This window comes from Columba livia, chromosome 8 (genome assembly GCF_036013475.1).
Source record: "Columba livia isolate bColLiv1 breed racing homer chromosome 8, bColLiv1.pat.W.v2, whole genome shotgun sequence".
NCBI lineage: Eukaryota > Metazoa > Chordata > Aves > Columbiformes > Columbidae > Columba > Columba livia.
In genome coordinates, this window is record NC_088609.1 from 16,250,642 (window position 1) to 16,261,058 (window position 10,417).

General features: G+C 49.7%; 1 long non-coding RNA gene across 6 annotated transcripts in view; it reads left to right on the top strand.

Annotated features, from left to right (window-relative positions):
• LOC110362682 (uncharacterized) overlaps nucleotides 1-7,622 on the top strand; it is a 143,808-nt gene extending 136,186 nt beyond the window's left edge. For 4 of the 6 annotated variants that reach the window (XR_010474298.1, XR_010474297.1, XR_010474299.1 and 1 more), the window contains one exon: nucleotides 1,169-7,622. This is a non-coding gene — a long non-coding RNA (uncharacterized LOC110362682). The remainder of the gene's footprint in view (nucleotides 1-1,168) is intronic. The other 2 variants (XR_010474301.1, XR_010474300.1) reach the window with 2 other exon arrangements.
• Nucleotides 7,623-10,417: the final 2,795 nt, after the last annotated feature.

Sequence of the window (10,417 nt, forward strand, 5' to 3'; positions counted from 1 at the left end):
AGTTGCACCATTACCATCTGCAAAATCAGTGTAGATCTGGGTAGAGGTGCTGGTTACTACTGGAAAATAAAGCCCCTGTGTCTTTATGGGGCACCCACACTTGTCTCAAGGTTGTCACGCCCTAGCCCTGCCTGGTGGGCCCCTTCTCCTGTGGTGACACTGGAGTGAAGGGAAGGCTTTTTAAAGCCACTGTCCCCATGGCACTTAATCAGGTGCATTTGAAGAGTTGCCTTTTGATACACTTTGCTTTCCAGCATTTGTTTGATATGGGTTTGTTGCAGTTTAACTGCAAAGAAATCAGCATTTTTGCTGGAAAAAGTCTTCTGGTATTCGGTGGTTGACCAAAAAAAAAAAAAAAGAAAAAAGAAAAAAGAAAAAAAATTCCCAGAGAAGTTCAGCTGATAACGTGGTGGAGTCATCTGCATAGTGCTGGCATTAGGCGCAGTCATGTCTCTCCACCCAGCGATATCATCAATACTGCTATGACTTGTGCAGAATATAGGATGGAAAAACCGAAAGTGCTCAAGTCAGCTGGAAATTTTCAAGTGGATCGTGTGTCTGCGGTCAGCACCTCTGCCTCCTGGGAACCCACCAACACCTCCAGCCACGCGATGATCCTGTCCAAGGGGCCATAGTTGGGTGCAAAATCTCCCCTGGCAGCCAGGGAGAGCCCCAGCCTCGGCATGGTGAGCCTCGGAATGAGAGAGTGGAGGTGGAGGGGCTGCTCCAGCTTCCAAAATGGAGACAGCTGTTTGCCTTCAGCAGCGTGTCTTGCTGAAACGGGGGCCGGGGGTTGTGGGGCTGCCCGAGAGGCAGATGCAGGGCAGGAGCTCTAGCTTTAGGAGTTGCTCCCTTGAAGCAAACATCCTAGAACTAGTGGGTGCTGGCTGTTCCCTGCTGTCTTGGCACAGGATCCCTCAAGTTGAGCAAGCTAGCTCACTTATAGCAGGTATCTGCAGTGAGATATTATTTAAGCCCTTAAGAGAGGAGCTTTTCACCAGTCTTTGGTGTTTATGAACACCATCACACGGTGTTAGGCCACATGGCCCAGCTGGCACCAACTCCAAGGGAAATGAGTTTGCATTTCTTAGCTTTCCTTTTGCTGCAACATTAATTCCTTTGAGTTATGGATCTGAAGTTTCTCTGACACTCACATTGTCATTTACAGTGTGCAAGCTGTCCAAGAGAGGATAAACCACAGAAAATAAGCACATGGAGAGGCAGCAATGGAACAGCAACTGCCCTGTCACACATCTGTCTGGCAAGGACTGCTATGGATCATACTCAGGTCAGTGAAGGCGGTCCGAGTGCAACCCGGGGTAAATACCCCTTCCCACACATGCCCCGTGTTGCTGGAAGCAGCATCATGTTCCCATACCAGCAGTGACTATTTGCACATGGTACAAAGTGCTAACAGCAGCGAGGGGCTTAGGACTGCGCAGTACTGTTGTGCCAAAATTGTGTCATCAGGCTTCTATGTGGGTTACTTTTCCTATTTGACAAGATTCTTCTCACCATAACGTACATTTTATCTTTGGAGCTGTCGATGGGAGTCAAGAAAATGATCCATCAAAAGCCTTTATATGTTTGGGTTTAAAAAAAAAAAAAAAAAAAAAAAGAAATAATTTGCAACCACATCAGCTTTGGTGCATAGCATGTGGCTCAGGGCAGGCAGTGGTGTCAGGCTGCCAAATGAGGACACAGGCTAGAGCTGTTCCCGCCATCATCCCCCTTCCTCAGCAGTGCACTGCTCGGAGCTCTGCCAGACTGGGGCTCCAGCTGGCTGCAGGGTGCTCAGAGCAGCTTTCAGCTGCCCATAGCATCTCCTTTTCAGCCCATTTTGCTCCGGGCATCCCCGCCATCACTTCCAGCTCTCCACCCGCACACAGATGCAGCGAGGTCCCGAGCACTTAACCTTGCGTTGCAGAGATAGCCTGTGAGAGTGGTCCAGGAGGAATCCCCACGTAATCTCTCTGGTGTTTGCGTTACGGCTTCACCAGGCTTTGGAGGAGCATTTCCCACCACATGTGGCTGCCCAGGGGCTGCACAGGCAGAGGGGCAGCTGCGGCCTCAGCTGGGCTGGCTGAGGGCTGCAGTGATGGATCTCCTCAGCTCCGTGGTTCTCTGACTCACTGAGATGAGTCTGAACTGAAGCACTCGCAAAAACACTACAGGAAGAAGCATGCAAAGATCGACATCTCGTTTACCCAGACACCACTGAGTTTTTGGGTTTTTTTTCACAGACATAATTCACTGGGTCTGGCACGCAACAAGGGGAAAAGCAGCATCCTTGTGCTGTGTGAGATCCCAGATTCTCGCCCCAGGCGAGCTCTTAGTTGGGGGCTGGTGGGGACCAGCACATGCTAAGGACACACATCAGCCTTTGTGCTTGAAGAGTGATGGGCTTCTGCCTTGTGATCCCAGGAAAGAATTAGACTTTAGATGATGTGCTTTAAATAGAAAACTCATTTCTGAAGTAAGCAGAAAACCACAGATAAGGATGGCCCAAAGATGTGGCTAAACTGCCGAGGAATTCCCCTGCTGGAGCGAGCCGTGGCAGCAGCTCCTGCCCTCCCCAGTCTCCCCACCTGTTCTCAACCGGCCCCAGGCAGCCGCCACAGATTAGCCAAGGTGCCAGGGGGTTTCTGAAAGACCCAAAGCAGTGCATGGGGACACAGAGCCTCCCATAGAAGTGTATCACAGGCTGATCCCACTCCTGGCCCATGGCACCATGGCCATTTGTTTGCACAGAGTAAGCAATGGGACCCACAGTGTCCACCTGGCAAGCCCTGCGCAATGGAGAAGGGACAGTGGCCCTGGCTCCCAGCTGTATGCTGGCATCCCCAGGGGCTGGCGGAAGATGTAATGCGGTCTCAGCATCCAGATGGCTGCTCCTTGCCAGTCATGCTCAGCCTGTACAGCCCAGTATTTCCCCAGCTGTTAAGTGAAGGTGACCGGGTGGCAGCTGCATGGAGCTCCCTCCCTCTCCCGTTGCAGCCAGACGTGGTTTGTGCTTGGCTTGAGCTGGGCTCCCTGCAGCTTCCCTGGCACCCACGGCCCTGGCAACACAGCCACTCCAGAGGGACAAGCTGTGCCCCATCTCCCAGCTGGGCAGTGCAACAGGATGGGCTTTGGGAACTGCTCCCCAGCCTGGCAGCTCTTTGTGAGCCCCCCGAGAGGCATGGAGACTGGTCACAGCCTTTTCCTGCACGGGTGCCAGCAGCTGCAGTTCTTCCTGCTCAAGCAGCCCCTCTTTTGTAACACTAGATTTCTCCAGACTTTAAACAAGCCAAGGAGCAGCATGCTCCTGCCCCACTGTAGCAGGCAGCACAAGGCAGGCAGCATCATTACTTTAGCCCAAGGGAGCAGCTGTGCCTCAGGCATGCCCCAGACGTGTCTCCATGCTCTGCTCTTTAAAAATAAATCCTTAATGCTTCTCTTCCTCCCTGGTTTCAGTTTGAAAAGCATCTACAGCTCTTCTTGCCTGTGACGCCAACAGGAAACACGGACTCATGGCCAGGGTTGCACCCCAGGGCTTAAGGCGTGCAGCCACAGAGGCACATGGTGTCCTCACTGCCCAGCCCTGGGGTGAGCCTGGCCCCACGGCACTGACATTGGCCCGGCAGAGAGGGGAGAATGAGACTGAGGACACATTTCTGCAGGAACTGAAAATTTTGTTCTAACAAAAACCTGTGATGGTCAGGGTCATCCCAGCTGCTTCAGCTCAGCCTCTGGTTGGGGACTACATTTTTCCCTGTGGATGCCATTTTCAGAAAACATGAATGAATAAACCATCAAAAGCCCAGAAAGCAGAAGCCATGACTAATGGTCTTTGGGCTTCCTCCAAGTTTAAAACCAGAGCAATAAACAATTACAGCAACAGAAATGGGACCAGGCAGCAAGCAGTAGCTGCTCCTCCATCACCTGGATGCTCAAGTATTTGAGCAGTCAGGACCATGCTTTTATTTTTTCTATATTCCCTTTTAGTAGTAGCAGTAGCCATTAAGTGCCCTGGTGAGCAGAAGTATAGGAGCTCGGTGTGCCCTTGCTGCAGTGCCAGCAAAGATGCCCATGGCAGCTGTGCTCTGCCAGCTCCTCTCCTGTTCCCCAGCGATGCTTCAGGACTGTGGAGGACACGCTTCCACAGTGCTGGCTCCATGTCTGTCCCGGCACCCCCTGACCCATAGTGGGGACGGAGCCCCAGGGCAGATTACGAGCACCTCTGTGCTCACCCAAGAAGCTTCAGAAAAGGGAACCGTCAGCTTATTCCCACAGCACATGCAGAAGCACAGCTGCGGTTAAGCACCAGCTCTGAGGTATTGCTCATTTGCATCATGCACTTACCTCAGCTGCTTTGATGTCACACGTGAAGTTGTGGTGGCCTGGAGCTCCTGTTTATCCCAGGAGGACAGGTAAGACCATGCTACTCTCTGGTGAACACAATCACCGCCATCCAGGCAGTCTGGTTATCTGCAAGCTCATCCCTACTGCCTTTTTGTCCCCACCGTGGCCAGCTGAGTCAGCCACAGTGTAGCACTTGGGGGACCCAGCGCCACTCACCCATCACTGCCAGTGAGGGCTTGGCAGGGAACCATGCCATGAGCCAGAAGGGTGCCTACACCTATTTAGGCACTGGAGAGGCTGTCCCTTCCTCAGCTCATACCTCCATGCCATTTCATTTAATGGTATCATCAGGTTTTGTTTTGTTTTTTTTCTCCTCCAGCTGTGTGTGTCCTGAAGACTCAAATAACACAAATCACTTCGATCACTGTCCAAGTGGGGCAAGGGGAGGTGGAGCCCGCAAAACCACATGTCCCTCTTGCACTGGCCAGCAGATCCTGCACCTGCTGCGTGAGGCTGGCTGAGGGATCTCTGAAAAAATACCTAAATCAAGTCCTTTCACTGGGCAGCTCCAGGAAAAGGCAGCAGAGCTGCCTGCTCCAGGGAAAGCTAAGGAGTCCAGCCCAGACATTTTGCAGGACAAGATCAATTCATACAGAAGAAGCTCCAAGACATAAGAAAGGAGAAACCCTGCTGACATCCCTGCAGCACTGACCCTCTGGCACAAGCCATCGGTAAAACAGCAGGGCTGCACCTCCACCAAGCACCCCAGGAGGTGGGAGCAAAGCTGAGGGACAGCCATGCTCCTCTGTTCCTCCTTTTCCTATCTTAAGAAGCACAGTAGAGAGTAGGTGAGGACAGAGGGGAAGCTGGTGGATAAGAATTATTCTGTCATTTATTATGGAGTTATTAGTTAACTCTATTGTAGAGTTAAAAGCCAGACTTGACAACTTGGAACAATCTTCTGGTGAGTATTTTGGGGCAGAGGCAAAAAATAAAGCAGGCAGAGCTGCCTTGTGATTTCTTTCTGGTGGGAAAATAGCATTTTAGTGAGAAATGAAAGTTGCAGTGGAAAAACGTCTGAAATCTTTGCTTTTCCCTAGAGCAACACACAGTATCTGCTACCATCAGCATTTCACATAGTCTAATAACAAAATATTAATATCTGAAAAAACAAGCCTACAGTTCACAGAAAGGCTTTGTGCCAACCTCCTACAGTACACAGACAAGCAGTTGCTGGCAGCTCTGCCAAACCCCATCTGGAGCATCTGCTTCTGCGTTACAAATAAAAGCACCCTGCAGTGTCTGCACAGCTGCAGTCCAGCCCCGCTGAAAGGGAAAGACCTAACGGAGGCTTCGCTGTAATTACTTGTGGCCAAACCACCTCCTGGGATGTGAGAGAGAGCAGCCCGCTGTGCATGTGGAAGGAGGAATAAGGACAGAAAAGAGGAAAGAGCCTTTGCCCACATGCGTCGCTGCCCAGACTCAGCAGCACTGCCTCTGTACACTGAAACAAAGTCTAAAAACCTTAGAAGAGGTTAACGAGTTTCTGGGCTGCTCCATGGCAAGGCCAGAGCCCTTCCTGTGAGACGGAAGGGATGCCAGCTCCTCCTCTTTCTTCTTATCAAAGTGGCATTTCAGAAGTGGCTGTCATTGCACAGAAGCAGATATCTGATTGTGGGAGCTTTTAAATTTTAAAAAGACTTAACAAAACCCACTGATGGGAAACTGATTTTGGAAATTCAACAGCCCCAGCGAGGCAGTTGCTCTGCTGATGCCTGCCGTCTTTCCAAAGGAGCTCTTTTCAGAGACAATTCCCCTGAGGCTGACCCAGGCACCAGATGCAGGTAGAGCAGCGCAGGCTGCTCAGCACCTTCCCAGCTGGGCATCCAGCCCTGCTCCTGGACACAGCATCCCAGCGGCTGCCCCCACAGGGCAAGGGGAAGGACTGGGTGGGGGAAAAGCTCTGCTTGCAGGCTGAGGATAGTCCGCAATCATTAAATGCCCATCTGCCAGACGTTATCTAGAGACATACTCATTTCCTGGCCAGAAATAAAACAAAAATGCTGCAAAATACTTCACTTGGATGCACTTCTTGGTGAAAAAATTATTCTTACACAAGTTTTTCTGCCCAGTTATAACTCTATTCTGCCTCCACCTTTTGTGATCTAGAAACAAGAAACTTTAATCACCTAATCAGGACCTTGGACCATAATCAAATTCAGGGCTGGAGGCAAGTTACAGCAGCAGCTCAGTGGTGGCCAGCAGCCTGTGCTTGACCCAGAAGAAATCTGCACTACATTCCTGTCACTGTGGCTGCGTTGGGGTTGCCCAGGACACTTAACAGGACTCTTTGGAAGACAAAGTTCTGGAGGCAGCTGAAGTGCCCTGGTCTCGGCGTGAGCTAAGGTCTGTGTATACCTGAGGAAGGCAGATACCCTGGCTTTGTACACTTCACTGACTCTGAGCGCTGCTGTGGAAACAAGCCCAGGGGGTGCCAAGCCCCCACTGGTCCCTTCAGCCTGTGGTACCCGGAGCACAGGAGCTGTGCTTGCCCCTATGTTTGCAAACACTGACCTCAGGGACACCAAGGGTGCGCTCCCCTGACACCGTGCAGCTCCCGAACCTGCGCCAGGTGACACAAAAGGTTTTTTCCTGCAGTAACTTTGATGATGCTGGTGAATTTGGTTTCTTTCCAGAAAAGCAAAATAAAGTAGCAGAAGGAAGTTAATAAAGTGCATAAAAATCAGTGAAAGGTAATACTGCCCTGCTTTGATAAAGATCACAAGCTTTGCTTCAGAAGATAAAAAGTAATGGTAACCCCAGTAAAGAAATGCCTGAAAAGAATCTCATTCTGCTAACTGACTTGAAACTTAGAGCTATGAACCCAGTTTGATTTGTTGTATTGCTTTGTCTCTCTTACTTGAACCATGAAACTTCCAAGAGGTGCTGTTCTATTTTGTAATTTCAGGATGTCATAACATTCAGCTTTACTTGATGAATTCACAGTGGGATTTCTGCTTTATGCAAGTTTGTAGATCTTCAATGAAGCAGCAGAATTTGGGGAGAATGGGATGTTTGGAGATGCAGATCAATATCTGTGTGATTACAGACTCCCTGTACTGCTGCACAGATGTGTGCAGTATGTTTTCCTCAGATAGGGTGAGACTAGCTGACCTTTAAAGGTTCATTCCAACCCCAACTATTCTATTCTATGAACTCTTCCTCTTCTCCTGCCAACCAAGACCACACCAGTGAATAAAGGCACCACCACAAGCAAACCTTTTGGCTCTGAGAAATTATTTCCCTCTAGGAGCCTGCTGAAATTTTGCTGCTAAAGCTCCTCTATGGGCAGGAGCTGTGCTTGCCACTGGGAGGGGAGCTTGCTGGTGTTGTGCTGCCGCTACAGCACTGCTTCAAACCTTCTGCACGTCACTTCAGGCCAGCAAGACACATCCATCATGACCTGCAAGTGCCTGACAGGGAACAGCCCCCCCACTCCTCTCTGCAGCTGCCTTCTCAGAACCAGGGAGGCAGCCCCTCTGCTGTGGAGACTTTTTTGTTTCATGACACCAGACTGGGGAGCAAGAGGTCACAGGCCTCCTTCCACCTGCGGAGCACAAAAGGAGGTCTCCTTTCTTGGCATTGTTTTCACCTGGCTGGACAGCAGAGCATTTCTGCAACCCCAGGTTGGGGTTCTTGGTCATTCATAGTTAAGGACGCAAACACAGCATGAATGGTTTCTTCTTAAATGCAAGCAGTTGCATTTCCTCATTTTCCTCTCTTTGCCAGAGGTTTCCTAGTGGTCAAGCAGGAGAAAGGTAGTAAAGTCACTAGTCTAAATTTTTCTGTTGATAAACAATCTGCATTTGCACTGCTGGCACAGTTTCTGGCCCTCAGAGAAGTCACTCTTTGCATCAGTCCCCATCCCAGCTTTCTACTAAGAAGGAAAAAACTGGGGCAACAACCAAAATATTTCACCTTGGCTGCAGGGGAGAGTGGGAAGGCTGGGAGTAGATGTATGAGCTAAAAGAAAGGCAAGTGCTAGCAAGTGCTGTGCTCCAGGCTTCTGCTGTGAACCAGCAACAGGAAACACCTTTCCTGGTCAGCAGACTTCAGAGCAACTTTCAGCGCATTGCTCAGTTCCTACTGGATTAAGAACACATAGTGGTGCACTTCCTACTATCGGGGACGACAGATATCTCATTCCTTCCCTTCTCTCTATACGATACTCTGGAGTGAATATGACAAGACTTCCAAGGTCTAACCTGCAGCAAGAGGCACAGGACTCTAGAAAAAGCCAGAGTCTTAGTGGTGAAGACACAGCACAACAAGTTGCCCAAGATACCTCTGAAAGCTTCCATTTGTAAGTTTTTCAGGTCACATCTATCAGGAACAGTTTTGGTCAAGCTCAGCTTGCCATAGACCTGGCAGGGTCTTGGTGGATTTTGAAGCAGACAATGGACCTTTCCAAACTAATTTCAGTGCTAGTTTTAGCTGCTGCTTTGAAATTCAGCAATCTCATTCATTTTAGATGGCTGATGACTGTATTGAAGACAGATGTATGCCATGTCACAGTGAAAGCCACCAGCCTAACAGGAGTACAGATCAGCACCATCACTGCACTCAGGGTGATTCAGAGTCCAGCTGGCTGCTGGTTCCTAGTGCTACTTAACACTGGCACCAACACAGGAGCCAATACTGGGGCTTCTTATGCTTTAACATCTTGCTGCTGACCTGGATGACAGGATGGAGCATATGGGCAGCACGTTCACAGATGATGCCAAATTGGAAGGAGGGATTAATGCACTGAAGGGCAAAGCTGCTATTCAGAGGGACCTGGATGGGTTGGAAAAATAGGCTGAGATGAACCACAAGGTGTTCAGTGGCAAAAGCACAGCCCGGCCACTGGGATGGAGTAAAGTCCTGCAGCAGAACCCTGAGATAGCCACGTTTGTTCAGCCTGGAGAGAAGGCAAAAGGAAGATCTTGCTATTACCTGCTGCTCTCTGATGGGGAGCCACAAAGACACATACAGGAAAAGCAGAAAGGCACAGGTACACAAGAAATTCTGATGAGATGCAAGGAAAACCTTCACTATCAGCATGGTCACATGCTGAAACAGGAAATGCCAGCACTTCGCTGGCCCCATCTCTGAAGGTAGACAATCTGCTCCAACTTTGAACACAGCCCTTCTTTCAGGAGGGACAGACAAGCAGCCTCCAGATACCCCTTCAGCCAAATTACCCCAGCGGTCCATGAAGCACCACTTCTCGCAAGACCTCGCGCTTTGTGGTAAAGTGCATTGAGAACATGTCCCTTTCAGTTTTCCGATCTGTGAAACACGGCTGACAGGATTTCCTTATTCAAGCCTTCGTTGTCTAGCAGATGTCCTGAATAACCCACTTTTTAAACTGTGGAATAGATGACTCAGCTCTTCAGAACATGAGGTTTGCCTGCAGAGCCTCCCCCCCAGCACATGCAAATAGAGGAGAGTGGAATTTCTTGTGCCAGACTTTGTATTTTGTTTCAGAACTCACTTGTGATGCTGTTGGAGGCTGCGTGCTTTCTTCAGATCCGAAATCATCAGTGCTGCCCCAAAGTTTCTAGCAAACAAACGTAATGTTTTCATTTTACACCAGAAACATAACAATTATCTGGGAAATCCCCCTCCCACACACCAGAGACCGTACCTTGGGTGACTTGGTGATCTCACCACGTTCAGTTACTCAGGTTCAATGTTGCCTTTAAAACCTACCATGTAAAAGCCACCAATGTCAACTTTTAAGCTAAGGCTCCTCCGAACAGCTATGTCTGCTTAAATACAGAAAAAATGGCAGTTGAGGGTAATGGACCAAAAGAAATCCTCCATGTCCTCTCTCACTCCCCTCTAAACCACACACTATCACACCTCAACAGAAATGACCCACCAGGAACACACCTGTTGCATCCTGCCAGGCACTGCTGTAGTTCACAGCTGTTGCCTTTTCCAGATTCTTCATAATTCTAAAATGCTCTTCTCAGGATGAGAGCTGCTGGTTCCTGCATGGGCACTGCCTCTGGCTGTGCCTACCCCC